Source organism: Rana temporaria, chromosome 5 (genome assembly GCF_905171775.1).
Source record: "Rana temporaria chromosome 5, aRanTem1.1, whole genome shotgun sequence".
Lineage (NCBI taxonomy): Eukaryota > Metazoa > Chordata > Amphibia > Anura > Ranidae > Rana > Rana temporaria.
This window is the reverse complement of record NC_053493.1, coordinates 173,672,069-173,692,215: the sequence shown is the minus strand read 5'-3', so window position 1 is coordinate 173,692,215 and position 20,147 is coordinate 173,672,069. Positions and strand designations below refer to the sequence as shown.

Below are 20,147 nucleotides of genomic sequence, written 5' to 3'. Positions count from 1 at the left end.
ATAGCTTTCTTTTGGTGGTGGTTTTATTTTTTTGTGCTATAAACAAAAGAGGATTGACAATTTAAAAAATAATCACAATATACTAATATTTGAATGGGACGCCAGCATTGATGGGGAACTTTTTATCTTGGGTCTCTTAAAGCGGAGTTCCACCCAAAAATTGAACTTACACTTTTCGGATACCCCCCCCCCCCCCTCCTGTGTTACATTTGGCACCTTTCAGGGGGGAGCGGGGTACAGATACCTGTATAAAACAGGTGTTTGCACCATTTCCGGGTATTGACTCTGAGTCACGCCCCTTTGCGTCAGAACCCCCCGCTGTCTTCTGGGAAACACAATGTTCCCAGGAGAGAGCGGGGTCCAGTGATGGCACGCCACACTATTCGTACATATGCAGTAGGGAACCGGGCTTCACTTCCCGATTCCCTCACCGAGGATGGTGGCGGCAGCATCCGAGAGACAAGCGATTGCTAGTCCTCATCTGCCGCTGGACAGGCAAGTGTCCATTTTTTTTAAGAGTCAGCAGCTGCACTATTTGTAGCTGCTGGCTTTAAAAGAAAAAAAAAAATCAGGTGGACCTCCGCTTTAAGAATAAAGACATGCTGCCACACATACATGTTGGTTGAGAAATGTTTCAATCCCAAACTGTGTTAGGGGTTCTTTACTAATAGGGTGGTAAAGATGTTACACACTATTCCACAGTTGTTGCTGTCAGCAGGGAGTGTAGATAAGTCCAAAAAACTTTTAGATGTGTTGGTGAATTGAGATATGAAAAATAGTCTCTCACAGATTGAACGGATTTCACTCATGTCTTAATTCAACCCTACCAACTATGTAACACACCCTCTCACAGATACAGTCTGACTTTTAAAATAGACCCAAAAGTCAGTTTGGAGTAGGAAAAAGTGTTTATAGTGCTGGAGACTCTTATATTATGATGTACATACACAAGGCATTTCTGAACAGATTTTAAATCATGTACATGAATAATCTGAATGCAAAACCCTCCTACGATACCTTCAATTGGGCACAAACCTCTTTATCTAACTTGCAGGTGAAACTCCAAAAATTTGAATATCGTGCAAAAGTTCATTTTATTTCACTAATGCAACTTAAAAGGTGACACTAATATTTGAGAGAGACTCATTATATGCAAAGCAAGATAGTTAAGCCGTGATTTGTCATAATAACTGTGATTATGGCTTTCAGCTCATGAAAACTCCAAATCCACAATCTCAGAAAATTTGAATATTACATGCAATCAATAAAACAAGGATTGTACATAGAACAATATTGGACCTCTGAAAAGTAGAAGCATGCATATGTACTCAGTACTTGGTTTGGCCCCCTTTTGCAGCAATTACTGCCTCAATGCGGTGTGGCATTGAAGTTATAAGCCTGTGACACTGCTGAGGTGTTATGAAAGACCAGGATGCTTCAATAGCCGCCTTCAGCTCTTCTGCATTGTTCCGTCTCATGTGTCTCATCTTTCTCTTGGCAATGCCCCATAGATTCTCTATGGGTTCCAGGTCAGGTGAGTTTGCTGGCCAAGCAAACACAGTAATCCCACGGTCATTGAATCAGGTTTTGGTGCTTTTGGCGCTATGGAGAGGTGCAAAGTCCTGCTGGAAAATGAAGTCAGCATCCCCATAGAGCTTGTCTGTGGCAGGAAGCATGACGTGCTCCAAAATCTCCTGGTAGAGGGCTGCGGTGACCCCGGACTTAATGAAGCACAGTGGACCAACACCAGCAGATGACATGGCTCCCCAAATCAACACAGACTGTGGAAACTTCACACTGGACTTCAAGCATCTTGCAGTGTGTGCCTCTCCATTTTTCCTCCATACTCTGACTCCTTGGTTTCCAAATGTGATGCACAATCTGCTCTCATCCGAAAAGAGGACTTTGGACCACTGAGCAACAGACTAGGTGTTTTTTTCTTTAGTCCAGGTAAGACACTTCTAAAGTTGTTTGTTGTTCAGGAGTGACTTGACAAGAGGATAACAACATTTGAAGCCCATGTCCAGGATCCCTCTGTGTGTGGTGGCTCTTGATGCACTCCAGCCTCAGGCCACTCCTTGTGAAAGTCCCCAACACTTTTGAATGGCCTTTTCCTGACACTGCTCTCCAGGCTGCAGTCATCCCTGCTGCTTGTGCACCTTTTTCTTCCACACTTTTCCCTTCCACATAACTTTATTTTAATCTTCTTTGATACAGCACTTTGGGAACATCCAACTTATTTTGCAATTACCTTTTAAAACTTTTCCTCCTTATAGAGGGTGTCAATGATGGTTTTCTGCACAACTGTCAGGTCAACAGTCTTTCCCATGATTGTGATTCCTACTGAACCAGACTGAGAGACCATTTAAATGCTCAGGAACCCTTTGAATGTGTTATGGCTTAATTAGCTGATAAGAGTGGGACACTTTGAGCCTACAATAGTGCACCTTTTCACAATATTCAAATTTTCTGAGATTGTGGATTTGAGGTTTTCATGAGCTGTAAGCCATAATCAACACAATTATGACAAATCACAGCTTGAACTATCTTGATTTGCATGTAATGGCCCGGATTCACAAAGCACTTGCGCCGCGTAAGTGCAAATAGGCGCCGTCGTATCTATGCGCCTGACCCACAAACTAAGATACGCCTAAAAACAGGCTTCATCCCACCAACGTAGCGTGGGCGCATATTTATGCTGGACGCATGTGGTGCTCCCATTGATTTTGTATTCAAATATGCAAATGAGGGAGATACGGCGATTAACAAACGAACATGTGCCCGGCGCAGGCTACGCACGGTGCGCGTAAGTTGTACGTCCGGCCTAAAGTTATTCCCCATAAATGAGGTGTAACTCAGCAACAGACATGCACAGGTTAGCTGGAGAGCAGCTGCAGCAGCACCATTACGGACGAGCTGAGCAACCACACTTGCAGGACAACACATCTGTATGCTAACATGCCAGGGGCAGCCATGGTCATAGCACTACTGCGTCCACAGGCACGGAGGAGGGCACAGGAGAGGATATACCGAACGCGCATTAACGTCTTTGGCATGGGGGAATCAGAGGTGTATCACATCTTCAGATTCAGCCCTGATGCCATCCTGGAATTTAGCCACAGCCCTGCATGATGAAATCACCAGCCAGACAGAACGCTCACATGCAGTGCAGCCACTGGTCAAGGTACTACACTCCATTTCCTTGCCAGTGGATCTTTCCAACGTACAAGTGGAGTCGTGTCCGGGATGTCACAATCCACCATGAGCAGATGCGTGCACCAGGTTGTCCCCGCAATCCTCACACGCATGTCCCATCACATCAAACCCACCCATGAGCATCTGCGGCAGAAGGCAATGCAGGATTCCTACAGAATTGCCGGATTCCCACGCACCGTGGGTGCCATTGATTGCACACATGTGGCACTACGGCTCCCCCGTGCCACAGAGCACATATAATGCAATCGTAAGCAGTGGCATTCCATCAACGTACAGGTGATAGCCGATGCCCAATGCCTCATATGGCACGTCCGTGCCAAACACCCCGGGGCCAGCCATGACAGCTACATATAACGTCAAAGCAACATCCCAATGGAATTCGAACAGAATGTGTACAGGGACAGCTGGTTGGTGAGTGACATGGGAGTCAGGCATGACTGTCCGACCCCATGATGCAGACATCACGAGGGGCACATGCACGGCTAACATCCTCCTGTCTTTTCCCTTCCAGGTGAATCGGCATATGCACTTGGGCCCCATCTCCTGACTCCATACCGGAATCCCCAAACCAGAGGAGAGAGAAGATACAATGCTGCACACATACACACCCGTGCAGTGATGGAGCTCACATTTGGCATCCTGAAGTCCCGTTTCCGATGCCTGGATAAGTCCGGGGGAACCCTGTTGTATTCCCCAAACTTTGTGTGCCAGATGCAGGTGAGAACAGTGTTAGTATCCGCCTGCATCCGCAGCTGGCGGGCGTTGGTCTGCCGCTGGAGGCGCCTGTTCTGCCGACCCTCTGCCTGGATGGCAGCAGTGTTGGCCTGGACAACCTCCCCCAGGCTCTTCACCTCTGCCAGGATCCCAGAGGCTGTGGCCTGCAGCTCCACAATTGCTGCAGTTGGCCGGTCCTGGGTGGCCTGCACGTCCCCAGATGATGAGGGAGCCCCTGCTGACTTATGCTGATGCATGGCATCCAGGGTCTGACTTTGGTCACACAGGCTTGTGGCCATGGCTGCACAGTTGGCATTGATGTCATGCAGGCAGTCCGTTATGGCCTGGGTATGGGCAGCCTGCTGGCTGATGCACTGCTGCATGTCCGAGGACCCAGCAAAAGGGGCCAGGCTGTCAGCCACTCTATGCAGGTCACCGGCAATATCGGCCATGTGGCGCGTCTGCCTTACCTGCTCCCTCTCAAGCCCTTCTTGGAGGGAACCGGTTACACCCCTAGTCTTGGCCAGAGCCTTCCTAGGGGAAGTAGCCGGTTGAGTCCGTCTGGACGGAAAATCCCTGGAGGGGGTTCCCCTGATGGGCGTGAAGGTCTCTGAGGGTCCGGGGAAAATGGAAGCCTCATCAAAGTAAAGGCATTCCTCTAGATTTAGATCCACGTCTCCTCAACTACCTCTAGAGCAGAGGTGTGGGCACTCCCCTCCACCGATGGATCATGGCTTCCCAGGGGGTCAGGCTGAGGCAGATGTTCCGGGGATGGCGTGGGTCGGACACCGGCAGACGACGGCCCAGCTCCCTCCAGCACATCTGTGAATGACACAAAGCATTCACATTTTGGTGGACCCACACACTTGTCACATATTCCCTTCCACCCCCTCACATGCTACACACCGGATGGGGGATAAAACACACTTACCTGTCCCCAAGTCCTGATCACTGGAGTCAAAGCCCTCGAGGCCCTCCACCTGCTCCAGGCACATGGCAATGACCTCCTCCTCCGGTGTCAACTTCACAGCAGAAGCTGGTCTGCCCCCCGTGCCCCTGAGGTGCCTTCTGATGCTGGCCAGTTTATCCCGGACAAGCCGACGCACGTCGTTAATTTTCTTGGCAATGTCCTTCGAGGTCCTAGATTCATGCCCAAGGGCATTGACCTCCAGGGTGATCTTCTCCAGGATCTCTTGCTTCCTGGCCCTGCTGGTCCTGGCACTCTGTGCGCCATGGAGGTACACATCAAATTTAGAGATGGCTGAGGTCAGGATAGCCCTCTCATCTGCAGAGAAGTTTTTTTTTCTCCTGTCCCGTTCATGATACGCCGGGCGTAAAACACTACACCACGCTCAGACCATCATTTGCATGGGGTCACACCCACTTCCACCTACGCCGGCTTGCGCCTACGAAATATAAGCCACGCTGGTGCAACGTTGGGAGCATTGGCTTGCTGAATTCCATGCTTGCCTCTCAGCGCTGCGTCGGCATAGCGTAAAGGAGATACGCCACTGTATGTGAATCTGGGCCAATGAGTCTATCTGGTATATTAGTTTCACCTTTTAAGTTACATTAGTGAAATTAATTAACTTTTGCACAATATTAAAAATTTTCGCATTTCACCTGTAATATTTGCTAATACAGTTGTTTAGTTTACATACCATGGCGGAATTTGATTTCTTGGCCATGTTTAAGAGAATATGAATAACACTTTTTCAATCGTGGTTAGTGTTTGGCTAAAGCCATTTATTATCAATCAACTGTCTACTCTTTTTAAATCATAATGACAACAGAAAATACCAAAATGACCCTGGTCAAAAGTTTACATACCCTGGTGATTTGGGCTTGATAACATGCACACAAGTTGACACAAAGGGGTTTGAATGGACATTAACGGTAACCATCCTTACCTGTGATCTGTTTGCTTGTAATTAGTGTGTTTTTATAAAAGGTCAATGAGTTTCTGGACTCCTGACAGACCCTGACATCTTTCATCCAGTGCTGCATTGACATTTCTGGATTCTGAGTCATGGGGAAAGCACAAAAATTGTCAAAGGATCTGCGGGAAAAGGTAGTTAAACTGTATAAAACAGGAAAGGGATATAACAAGATATCCAAGGATTTAACCACTTCCATACCAGGTACTTACGCAGCTTCCCGCCCAAGCCAATTTTCAGCTTTCAGCACTGTCGCACTTTGAATGGCAATTGCGCGGTCATGCTACACTGTACCCAAACAAAATTGGCGTCCTTTTTTCCCCACAAATAGAGCTTTCTTTTGGTGGTATTCGATCACCTCTGCGATTTTTTTTTTTTGCGCAACAACTAAAAAAAGGCTGAAAATTTGGAAAAAAAATTACGTTTTTATTTTTTTCTGTTAATTTTTTTGTAAATAAGTTTTTTCTCTTTCAATTACTGATATGGCGGCACTAATGGGCACCGATGAGATGGCACTGATGGACATCGATGAGGTAGTACTGACGGGCACAGATGAGGTGGCACTGATTCGGGGCGCTGGTATGCGACACTGATGGGCACACATAGGCGGCACTGATGGGCACACATAGGCGGCACTGATGGGCACACATAGGCGGCACTGGGCACTCATGGGCGGCACAGATGGGCACTCATAAGCGGCACTGATGGATACTTATGGGTGGCACAGATGGGCACTGATAGGTGGGCACTGGGCATGGATGGGCACTGTGGGGTGGCACTGATGGACACTGGGGTGGCGCTGATGGACACTGGGGTGGCGCTGATGGACACTGGGGTGGCAGCACTTATTTTTGCCAGGTTGCCAGTCAGTGCCCATTTGTGGGCACTGACTGGCATCTTTTTTCTTTATGCTTTTTTTTTTTTATTTTTTTTTTAGACTTTTTTTTTTTTTTTGCCTTTTTTTTTTTTTTTGCCCACCCTGGTGCTCCAGGGTGGGCATCCCTGGTGGTCCAGTGTGGCGATCCGAGGGGGGGCTGCGCTGATAAACAATCAGCGCTAACCCCCCCTGTCAGGAGAGCCGCCGATCGGCTATCCTCTACTCGCGTCTGTCAGACGCGAGTGAGGAAGAGCCATCGACGGCTCTTCCTGTTTACATCGTGATCAGCCGTGGTTGGACACGGCTGATCACGTGGTAAAGAGTCTCCGCCGGAGGCTCTTTACCGAGATCGGAGATGCAGGGTGTCAGACTGACACCCCGCATCACCGATCGCCGCGATGCGCGCCCCCACGGGCGCGCGCGGCATGAAATCCTGCAGGACGTTCGAGAACGTCCTGTCAGGATTTCATAACCACTTCCCGGACGTAAATCGGCCATAGGCCGGGCGGGAAGTGGTTAACCACTTCCTTACTGGGCACATATACTCCTTCCTGACCAGGTGAAATTTCAGCTTGTGGCACTGCGTCACTTTAACTGACAATTGCGCGGTCGTGCGACGTGGCTCCTGAACAAAATTGACGTCCTTTTTTCCACACAAATAGAGCTTTCTTTTGGTGGTATTTGATTGCCTCTGCGGTTTTTATTTTTTGCGCTATAAACAAAAATAGAGCGACAATTTTGAAACAAAAATCAATATTTTTTACTTGTTGCTATAATAAATAGCCCAATTTTTTTTAAAAAACATTTTTTTTCTCAGTCTAGGCGATACGTATTCTTCTACATATTTTTGGGAAAAAATATTAAAAAATCGCAAGAAGCGTCTGGTTTGCGCAAAAGTTATTGCGCTTACAAAATAGGGGACAGAATTATTATTATTTTTTATTATTTTTTTTTTACTACTAATGGCGGCGATCAGCATTTTTTTCGTGACCGCGACATTATGGCGGACACATCGGACACTTTTGACACATTTTTGGCGCCATTCACATTTATACAGAGATCAGTGCTATAAATATGCACTAATTACTGTATAAATGTGACTGGCATTGAAGGGGTTAACACTAGGGGGTGAGGAAGGGGTTAAATGTGTACCCTAAATTGTGTTCTAACTGTAGGTGGAGGGGGGGTGACTGGGGGAGGTGACCGATCTATGTCCCTATGTACAAGAGACACAGATCGGTCTCCTCTGTCCCCTGACAGGACATGGATCTCTGTGTTTACACACAGAGCTCCACGTCTTGTCCCTGTAGCTGCCGATCCCGAGTCCCTGGCAGACATCACGGCCGCCAGGCACTCACATCGGCATCTCAGCTATGCGGCGAGCGCGCGCCGCCGTCGGGGGGTGCGCGCAGGCCGTCTTTTTACGGCCTGTTAGAGATTCAAAACCACCCCGCGGCCGTATAAAGTCGTACGGCCGTCGGGTAGTGGTTAAGAATGCCAATCAGCAGTGTTCAAACTCTAATCAAGAAGTGGAAAATGAGGGGGTTTGGTTGAAACCAAACCACGGTCAACTAGACCAACAACAATTTCAGCCACAACTGCCAGGAAAATTGTTTGGGATGCAGAGAAAAACCCACAAATAACTTCAGATGGAATAAAGGACTCTATGAAAACATGTGGTGTGGCTGTTTCATGATGCACAATAAATAGGCACTTGAAGAAAGATGGGCTGTATGTCGCCAGAAGAAAGCCATTACTATGCAAATGCCGCAAAGTATCCCACTTACAATACCCCAAACAGGGGCCACAATCAGAAACGCTACTTTTGGAGAGGAGACAACAAAGCCTATGATTTAAGGTACACCATTCCTACTGTGAAACATAGGTGGATCACTGATGTTTTGGGAATGTGTGAGCTACAAAAGGCACAGGAAATGTTATCAAAATTTATGGCAATATGAATGCAGTATGTTATCAAAACATACTGGAAGAACATTTGCATTCTTCAGCCAGGAAGCTGCACATGGGGCATACTTGGACATTCCAACATTACAATGATCCAAAACGCAAGGCCAAGTCGACCTGTCATTGGCTACAGCAGAATAAAGTGAAGGTTGTGGAGTGGCCATCTTAGTCTCCTAGAAAAATAAGGGGAAAGGATCCGCGCTTAGGAATAGTATTAAGCTGCTGCCTCCCTGACAAGCCTCAAAGAGACCTGGAATTAGCAAAGAAATGGGGTTTAGGGATGTTGGCGCTGCTTATGCTTGTTGGTAAGTATCCACGAGATATCCTATGTATTGTAAATTAATTGTAGGGGAACTTCAGAATGCTAGGAGAGACCAATGGGGATGGGTCTCCTAGACCTGTGCGTTATTGTAGCCAAACGTCCAGGTGCTGCCCCCTATTAATGCTTGTAATCAACACTGGTGACCCAATGATCTGTTGGTTCTCCCAGTGGGAATATTACATTTATATCCAAAGGGTGGGGAGGTAGCCAATAAAATTAAATCTCTGAGCTAACAACGCTATATATTTGGTCTGTTTCAAAAAGTTAGTTCAGATTGTATTGAAAGGATTTTTTCGTTGATTCCGGTGTGTAGCCTCCAAATACTGTGTGCAAGAGTGCACACGTCCAGATAATGGATACAAGATATAAGACCTCCACAGTTATTATAAAATGAAAAAAATATATATATAATGATAATAAAAATGTGTTAGATAATTAGGTGTCCCCCGTGGCACCGTGCAATGAGTGATATTGCAAAACTAAACTTTAGTTTAGATAAGTGATTGGGTTTGATACAAAATAATGATTGACAAAATTATTAAAGATGCATAGTCCAGGACCCTGTGCAGGTAAGAGGGGTAGGGTGTGTTTTAAAAGCTCCCATGTAAATCTGCTCTACCAAAGAGCGTGTATAAGAAAGTAGGTGTCAGGAAAAAATAAAATAAAAAATGTAAAAAGGAAAATAACACCAATAATTATGACCCACAATATAAGTCGTCGGGTGATGAGCAAAACTATGTGCAAAACAACAATGAATTATTATATATATGTGCCGTCCCTAAATAGGGTTCTGAGAAAACATGTATATATCTTATCAAAATATGTAGTAACTATATAGTGAGAATCCAAATATTTTTGGAGAGAAAGCATCAAAAATAAAAAGTGATATAAACCGTCCAGGCTAGACCATATAAAAATAAAAGATAAATAGATAAAAGTAAACAATCTGTAAACCCTCGCTGGGTAGTTGCTACAAGTTCTCTTAGTTAGTCAATGTCTCATGAACTAATCAAAAAAAACAATATGGAAACAATGTATCACTGATGACAGAATGTATGTAGAAAGAGCAAAATAGTGACTTCTTGTGATTTTCTTCCTGATGCTTTTTGGCGTGACTTTTGTGCTCCCCCTGTTGTATCCCCACTCACCAGATGTTGGCACCCCTAAGGGCAAAAGGCAATGGTGGTGGTACCTCGTCGTCAGTTGTTGCGCCTTTGCCGCTGCACGGCGGTCACTGTGAGACACAGGCATCGCTCTTAGCTCGTGAGCATAAACGGATAACAGGGCTAACTGTGCCTTTGTGCCTCAACATTTTTAATCTCTTTTTTATATTTTCATTTATGTAATTTTGTTTCTTGAACGGTCCCCATTTTTACTTTTTTATTTTTGCATTTATCTTCGTTGGGATACGGTTTTCAAAACTATGCCCTGCTGACACCTGCAGTTAACCCATGTATGTTTGGGATTGGTGCTTGGCTTGTTTAAACCACCTGTAACCAGCAGAGAAGATACATATAGATATATATTTTTAAATAAAGACAGTGGTCTTTTTTCTAGCAAAACACAGTGTCAGGCTGGGTTCACACTACTACACTACTTTCATCCTACTTTGCTCTTTGTTCAATGTTTGGTAGAGCAGATTTACATGGGAGCTTTTAAAACACACCCTACCCCTCTTACCTGCACAGGGTCCTGGACTATGCATCTTTAATAATTTTGTCAATCATTATTTTGTATCAAACCCAATCACTTATCTAAACTAAAGTTTAGTTTTGCAATATCACTCATTGCACGGTGCCACGGGGGACACCTAATTATCTAACACATTTTTATTATCATTATATATATATTTTTTTCATTTTATAATAACTGTGGAGGTCTTATATCTTGTATCCATTATCTGGACGTGTGCACTCTTGCACACAGTATTTGGAGGCTACACACCGGAATCAACGAAAAAATCCTTTCAATACAATCTGAACTAACTTTTTGAAACAGACCAAATATATAGCGTTGTTAGCTCAGAGATTTAATTTTATTGGCTACCTCCCCACCCTTTGGATATAAATGTAATATTCCCACTGGGAGAACCAACAGATCATTGGGTCACCAGTGTTGATTACAAGCATTAATAGGGGGCAGCACCTGGACGTTTGGCTACAATAACACACAGGTCTAGGAGACCCATCCCCATTGGTCTCTCCTAGCATTCTGAAGTTCCCCTACAATTAATTTACAATACATAGGATATCTCGTGGATACTTACCAACAAGCATAAGCAGCGCCAACATCCCTAAACCCCATTTCTTTGCATCTTAGTCTCCTGACCTCAATATCATTGAGCCACTCTGGGGAGATCTTAAACGTGCAGTTCATGCAAGACAGCCCGAGAATTTACAGGAACTGGAGGCTTTTTGCCAAGAGGAATGGGCAGTTTTTTTTTTTTTCTCCACAATTTTTTTTTAAAAAGAAGCATTACAAGCATATGTGATAGTCACAATAGACAGGTATCAAAACAGAAGTATAACTGGTTTCAGTGACATGCATACATTGCAAAAAATAAATGAACAGAAAATATCCATCAAACGATACTATCAAATGGGGGGTTGGGGTAATCCAAGAGAGGGGAAGAAAAAAGAGATGAAAAGGATGGGGGGAGGGGATGGAGAAAGGGAATGAAAGTCACTCCTCCTTCAGATGGTCCTAAAGGGTGAAGGGTCTGGACATAGGGATGGGAAGAGAATGGACCCTACAGGATGTGGTCAAGTCATTAACGCATTTGTTCAGGGGGGGAAGTAGGATCTGTAGCTGTCAGAAAATGTGAAGTGGGTCCAGCATGCCCATGTTAGGGTGAATTTCTGTAAACGTTCCTGGGATGTGTAAATGAGTTCTTCTAATTCTGCAATCTTTGCAATTCTAGATAGCCATTCTCTGATGGTTGATACGTCAGGTGAGCGCCAATGATTAGGGATGCATAACCTGGCTGCATTCACCATATGCATGGCTAAAGACTTGTGGTAAGAGCTTTTAGGAAGGGTTGAATGGTGTAGGAGGTACTGGGCAGGGTTGTAGTCTAGCTCGTATGTTGTTACCGTCTTAATGATGGAGTGCACCTTCTCCCAAAACGGTTGGATGGACCCACACTCCCACCATATGTGAATCATGGATCCCACATCAGTGTTACATAGGAATGGGCAGTTTTACCATCTGAGAATATAAAGCGCCTCATCCACAAATACCACAAAAGATTTCAAGATGTCATTGATGTTAATGCATGGTATTAACTGGGCTATGTAAACTTTTGATCAGTGTCATTTGGCTAGTTTATGTTGCCATTATGATTTTAAAAGAGTAAACACAGTTGATTAAATGGCTTCAGTCAAACACTACACATAAGTAAAAGAAAAGTTTGTGTTATTCATATTCTCTGAAAAATGGCCAAGAAATTATAAATTCTGTCAAGGCATGTAAACTTGGGAGCACAACTGTATGTCACCTGGATATAGTAGCATAATTGCCTAATGAGGGTACATTCTCATTTTGGTAATACTTCTTCTCATTTAACTCTTTTTTTAGACAATGATCCTCTTCTTCTCAATGTTCTTGTTTGAAAAGTACCCCTATGGTGAGGCATCTGATCAATATGCAAATCATAGATTTTGTGTTTTGTTCTTACCACACAGACTCTGTATTGCTACAGATAGAATAAGCAGTGTCATAACTAGGCATACAGAAGTCCATTTTGTCTTCAACCACCATTTTCCTACAGGCTCCACAGGCATTCTTGCTGGCATACATTCAATACATCAATTTGCAATCACTCTGTTGACAAAATAGTATAGGTTTCCAAAGGTCCTTGATGGGGTTTTTTTTCCGCCTTTATGTCACCTAACTGTAGACAATGCGATGGAGGTGAAATCTTTTATGTTTGTTCTGGACATGTGTTGGGACCAAGTACATATTGCTACCAACAATACAGGATTCACTGTCCATAGAAATCCAGTATATAGTACTCCCTACATCGTAATCACACCTCAAGAGAAAAATACAGGAAATCACTCCTAAACAACTTATAAACTGTGAAAAACATATTCTAAAACCCTAAAATGAGTGTAATAAAATATAAGCAGCGCTGTAAACAATGTAAGATGAAATATTCGTTTAACTTATAAACTGTGCCTGTATACCCTCAAGTTGAAAACGACCCCAGCTACCAGGCCAATAGTAAACAATATCAGTAGAATGAAAGATCTGACCTTCTCGTTGCATAGCAAAAATGAAAAGGACGAAAGCTGGACAGTATAAAATAAAAGACATCTCTTTTTAAGAAATTTTGGAGTGCGGCTGTCCAGCTTTCGTCCTTTTCATTTTTGCTATCATTAGCATTGCCAGCACCCTGGTGGTTCAACAGCCCTTGATTGTCTACGAGGCTCACCTGGAGTGGTGAGAATTTTGTCTGTGTGTCTTCTCGTTACATAAACTGAGGCTTTTTGAAGAACTAGGTTACCTTGGTTGGAGTTTAAAAAATGTGCTCACATTACTGTGAAAACATTTTACAGTACACTGAGTGGCTCACAGCAGGGGTCCGGTGCATGCTTGTTCCCTGTTTTAAGGTCCGATTTCAGTCCCAATTTTAGGATGAATTCGGATCTGAAATGGACCAGAAGACACACAGCTCCTGTGCAATTCCCACCGGTTATGCTTCAGAGATGTGTGAACTGGCTCCATAGAGAGCTGGTCATAATCTCATGATATGCAAATTGGATGCAGAGAAATTTGCATCCAATTTGCAATAGTGTGAACCCAGCCTCAGACAGATGTGAAAAAATGCTGTAAATTAGGAAAACTTTCAGAAATTTAGGTTTTAATAGTTTACTTTCATCAATTAACAAAATGGAAAGTAAATGAACAGAAGAAAAATCCAAATCAAATCAATATTTGGTGTGTCCACCCTTTGTCTTCAAAACCACATACAATCTTTCAGGTAAACGTGCACAGTTTTTAAAGGGTGTTCACCCTAAAAACTACTTTTTCTTATTCCACTGCCCCCCCACATTACGATTAAGGCTCTTATTATTTTTTGCATGCTGTACATACCTTAGTACAGCATATTCACCAGTGCATCCGGGTTGCGAGTCCCGCGGGAGTGGGCTTTACTCACATGCTGGTGATTGACGTTTTGCCCAAAAACGAGCTCCCCCCGTCGCGTAAGCCACGTCACGGTTGGCGAAAGGAGCCGAACGGCGAGTCGGCGCTATACTGCGCATGCGCATCGCCGTTCGGCTCCTTTCGCCAATCGTGACGCGGCTTACGCGACGGGGGGAGCTCGTTTTTGGGCAAAACGTCAATCACACACATGTTAGGAACGCCCACTCCCGCGGGACTCGCAACCCGGATGCACGGGTGAATATGCTGTACTAAGGTATGTACAGCATGAAAAAAATAATAAGAGCCTTAATCGTATTGTAATGTGGGGGGGCAGTGGAATAAGAAAAAGTAGTTTTTAGGGTGAACCACCCCTTTAACTAAGCAGGTTGTTCCAAACATCTTGAAAAAATAACCACCGATATTCTGTGGATGTAGGCTGCCTCAAATCCTTATCTCTTCATGTAATCCCAGACAGACTCAATGTTGATCAGGGCTCTGTGGAGGCCAAACCATCACTTCCATAGGACTCCTTGTATTTCTTTACACTGAAGATAGTTCTTAATGACATTTCCTGTATGTTTGGGGTCGTTGTCCTGCTGAAGAATACATTTGGGCTCAATCACATGCCCCCTTTTGGTATGACATGATGAAGTATCTGTCTGTTCTTCTCTGTATTGAGGCCACCATTGATCCTGATCAAATCTCCCAACTCTGTTTGCAGACATGCAGCCCCAAATTTGACAGGAACCGTCACAATGCTTCTGTTGCTTGCAAATACACATTGTACTGCTTTCCAGCCCTTCCGCGAACATCCTGCCTCCTGCTACAGCCAATTATTTCCACTTTTTAATTCATCAGTCCAGAGCACATACTGTCATTTTTTTGCACCGCAGTTTCCTAAGTTTTTGTATATAGTTCATTCACTTAGCCTTGTTTCCACGTTGGAGGTATGTTTATTTTTTTGGCCGCAGTTCTTCCATGAAGATCACTTCTGGCCAGACTTCTGCAGATATTAGATGGATGTACCTGGGTCCCACTGGTTTTCGACAGTTCTGTGCTGATGGTGCTGCTGGACATCTGATGTAGAAGAGAAGTAAGCATAATGTGTCTTTTATCTGCTGCATTAGGTTTCCTTGGCCAACCACATCTATTGTACACAGCATTGCCTGTTTCTTTGTGCTTCATCAAGATCTTGAGCAGCACATCTTAAAAACTACATTCTGCTTTTAAATCTGCCTGTGAGAGACCATGCTGATGCTCTAGAACTACCTTGTGTCTTTATGCTGTGCTCTGTCTTGCCATGGTGTAGGACCTGTGACATGAAATGGTCTTCCACAACCTCACGTTTGTATCAGAGTTTGGTTGTTCCTCCTCCAGTTTTATGCCTCCTACACAGCGGTTTCTGTTTCAGTTAATGACTGTGTGTGTGTGTATGTATATGTGTATGTATGTATATATATATATATATATATATATATATATATATATATATATATATATATATATATATATATATATATATATTGTGACGGGGTACACGACTCTGTGTACGTCGGTGAGAGGTTGGAAATGGCAGCTTTCCCTGTCTTGGAAAGGGTTAAGCCTGGCCCAACAGGTAAACCTCCTCTCTCTCTCTATTAATTAGCCTGCACCTGATAGTGTGGAGGGAGATGTGAGAGCTCAGAGCGAGATCCAGGCTGCACTGGATGAACACAGACTGGAGAGTGTCTGCGTATTCGTGTAATTAAGGTCTGTTAGAATAATTTCTTATATAGGACTGTGGTTTTTGTTTGTTTATCTTAGAAGCCGGAATAGCTGCTCTAGTAAAGCGTAGTGAGGGACGCTCTTGTTTAGTTAGCCTCCTAAGGTGGATATGTTTTTTTCATTGGACGCAATAAAGCTGCATTTATTCGCCATTTCTGTTTAAAGATCAGTGACTTTCCTACTATATATATATATATATATATATATATATATATATATATATATATATATATATATATATATATATATATATATAATATATATATACACAGTGCTTTGCGAAAGTATTCGTCCCCCTTGAACTTTGCGACCTTTTGCCACATTTCAGGCTTCAAACATAAAGATATAAAACTGTAATTTTTTTGAAGAATCGACAACAAGTGGGACACAATCATGAAGTGGAACAAAATTTATTGGATATTTCAAACTTTTTTAACAAATAAAAAACTGAAAAATTGGGCGTGCAAAATTATTCAGCCCCTTTACTTTCAGTGCAGCAAACTCTCTCCAGAAGTTCAGTGAGGATCTCTGAATGATCTAATGTTGACTTAAATGACTAATGATAAATAGAATCCACCTGTGTGTAATCAAGTTTCCGTATAAATGCACCTGCACTGTGATAGTCTCAGAGGTCCGTTTAAAAACGCAGAGAGCATCATGAAGAACAAGGAACACACCGGGCAGGTCCAAGATACTGTTGTGGAGAAGTTTTAAAGCTGGATTTGGATACAAAAAGATTTCCCAAGCTTTAAACATCCCAAGGAGCACTGTGCAAGCGATAATATTGAATTGGAAGGAGTATCAGACCACTGCAAATCTACGAAGACCTAGCCATCCCTCTAAACTTTCAGCTCATACAAGGAGAAGACTGATCAGAGATGCAGCCAAGAGGCCTATGATCACTCTGGATGAACTGCAGAGATCTACAGCTGAGGTGGGAGACTCTGTCCATAGGACAACAATCAGTCGTATACTGCACAAATCTGGCCTTTATGTAAGAGTGGCAAGAAGAAAGCCATTTCTTAAAGATATCCATAAAAAGTGTTGATTAAAGTTTGCCACAAGCCACCTGGGAGACACACCAAACATGTGGAAGAAGGTGCTCTGGTCAGATGAAACCAAAATCGAACTTTTTGGCAACAATGCAAAACGTTATGTTTGGCGTAAAAGCAACACAGCTCATCACCCTGAACACACCATCCCCACTGTCTCAAACATGGTGGTGGCAGCATCATGGTTTGGGCCTGCTTTTCTTCAGCAGGGACAGGGAAGATGGTTAAAATTGATGGGAAGATAGATGGAGCCAAATACAGGACCATTCAGGAAGAAAACCTGATGGAGTCTGCAAAAGACCTGAGACTGGGACGGAGATTTGTCTTCTAACAAGACAGTGATCCAAAACATAAAGCAAAATCTACAATGGAATGGTTCACAAATAAACATATCCAGGTGTTAGAATGGCCAAGTCAAAGTCCCGACCTGAATCCAATCGAGAATCTGTGGAAAGAACTGAAAACTGCTCTCCATCCAACCTCACTGAGCTCGAGCTGTTTTGCAAGAAGGAATGGGCAAACATTTCAGTCTCTCGATGTGCAAAACTGATGGAGACATACCCCAAGCGACTTACAGCTGTAATCGCAGCAAAAGGTGGCGCTACAAAGTATTAACTTAAGGGGGCTGAATAATTTTGCACGCCCAATTTTTCAGTTTATTTGTTAAAAATGTTTGAAATATCCAATAAATTTCGTTCCACTTCATGATTGTGTCCCACTTGTTGATTCTTCAAAAAAAATTAGTTTTATATCTTTGTTTGAAGCCTGAAATGTGGCAAAAGGTCGCAAAGTTCAAGGGGGCCGAATACTTTCGCAAGGATATATATATATATATATATATATATATATATATATATATATATATATATATATATATATATATATATATATATTGTGAACTTTGGGGGTTCTTTAGCTCAGCGAGACAAGTGCTTAAACCTAAATAGTGAATAAAAAGGGGTTTTTATTTGAAAACCAAACTAAACAAAACAACGCTTTCTTCAGCATAGGGAAAATTATCAACACAATAGTCCTGCTTGTCTTCAGCACAAATGAAAAAGTCTGTTTTTTTCTTCAGCACAGCAAACAAAACACAGGCACATACGGTTTGGTGAGTATTCCAGTCCTTCTCAGCAGCATACAACCTCTGCAGACACCTTCACTTCCACACTCCTCCACCCTCTATCAGCACTTCCTCTCCTTTTAGCTGACTTCCTGGTAGTTGTTTTGATCATGACCGACTTTCGGCCTTTGGTGAGGTCAGTTAGTGGTGCCTCAATGGTGGCGAAGTTGGGGACAAACCTCCTATAGTACCCAACTAGGCCTAAAAACACTCTGACCTGTTTCTTTGTTAGGGGGCGGGCCAGCCCTGTATGGCCTCTACCTTGCTCATTTGGGGCTTCACTAACCCTCTACCTACAATGTATCCTAGGTACTTGGCTTCCTCCACCCCAACCGCACACTTCTCCAGATTGATGGTGAACCCTGCTCTTCTCAAGGCGTCTACCACTGCCTGTACCCGGGGAAGATGGGAATCCCAGTCCGTGCTGAAAATGAGTATGTCATCCAGGTAAACGGAGGCATACCGTTGGTGTGGATGTAAAGTTTTGTCCATGGCCCTTTGGAATGTGGCAGGGGCGGAGTGTAGACCAAACGGCATTCTTTTTTCCTGGAAGTGACCTTCCGGGGTAGAGAAAGCTGTTTTCTCCCTGGCCTCCTTGTTCAGGGGAATCTGCCAGTAACCTTTTGTGAGGTCCAGCATGGTGATGTACCTGGCAGGACCCAATCTCTCAATCAGCTCATCTACCCGTGGCATGGGGTATGCATCGAACTTGGAGACCTCGTTGAGTTTTCTAAAATCGTTGCAGAAGCGGAGAGTACCATTGGGTTTGGGCACCAACACGATCGGACTGGACCACTCGCTCTGCGACGACCCCAAGTTCGAGCATCCTTTTAACCTCTCCAGACACGGACACTCTATGAGCTTCTGGGATACGGTAGGGTTTAAGCCGGATTTTCACCTTGGGCTCGGTCACGATGTCATGCTCAATGACGTTGGTGAGCCCTGGCAACCCTGAAAACATGTCCCTATTTCTTTGCAGAAATTCTTTTACTTGCTGGGTTTGGGGCCTAGTTAGGGTAGCCGCAACCTGCACCAGGTCGATCCCTACATGGTCCCCTGACTGTACCGCCACCCCCGCGGACACCGGATCTCTGTCTCTCCAGAGCTTCAACAAATTTATGTGATAAATTTGGTAGGGTTTTCTTTTTCCTGGTTGGTGTACCTTATAGTTTACCTCACCCACTTTCTCTACTACTTCAAATGGACCTTGCCACTTGGCCAAGAACTTGCTCTCCACTGTGGGTTTTAGGACAGCTACCCTGTCTCCTACTTGTAACTGTCTCACTTTAGCCGACCGGTTATATACCCTTCTTTGGGCATCCTGAGCCTTCTGCATGTGCTCTCTCACCATCGGCATCACTTTATTTTTTTATTTTTTTAGTGTATTTTTGTGCGTGTACTAGAGAGAGGAGCCGGACTGCAGGAGTTGGGAGTAGGCAGGCCTCCCCCAGAGGCAATCTGCCACCTTTCTCCATGCCCTGGGTGGCAATGGCGGGTGTGTGAGGGGGTCCTCCCACACAGCCCGCCCTACCTGCTCCGCTTTGAAGCCCAACGGGGCAGAGGGACTCCCTATAAGGGAGTGAGAGGATTTGCCCGCTCAACCAGCCCCGTTAGTCCTTCGCCTCTCTTTTTAGAGACCGCATGGTCAAAGTGCGTGCATGTTAACCCAATTTTGAGTGCGTGTAAGTGTGGTGGTTTTTGTGGGAGGGGGGTGGGCGTACTAAGCGCAGGCTTACCTCGCATAGCACACCCACCGGGAGCCGGGCTGAGACCACCAAACTCAATTCACATGTAGCCGAGATCGGCATCACTTTAGCCACCCTTTCTCGCATTTGAGAAATATGCTCCACCACGGTTTTGTGCGGGGAGGACTCACTTTCCCACGTTTCCTTTACCAGATCAAGCAACCCCCGGGGCCTTCGTCCGTACACTAGCTCAAATGGCGAGAAACCCGTGGATGCCTGTGGTACCTCCCGGATAGCGAACAACAGGGCAGGGAGTAACATGTCCCAATCTTTCCCGTCTTTCT

At 44.3% G+C, this 20,147-nt stretch overlaps 1 protein-coding gene across 6 annotated transcripts in view; it reads left to right on the top strand.

Moving 5' to 3' along the window:
• TRIO (trio Rho guanine nucleotide exchange factor) overlaps positions 1–20,147 on the top strand; it is a 1,129,982-nt gene that overhangs the window by 307,337 nt on the left and 802,498 nt on the right. The gene's annotated exons all lie outside the window — the stretch shown is intronic.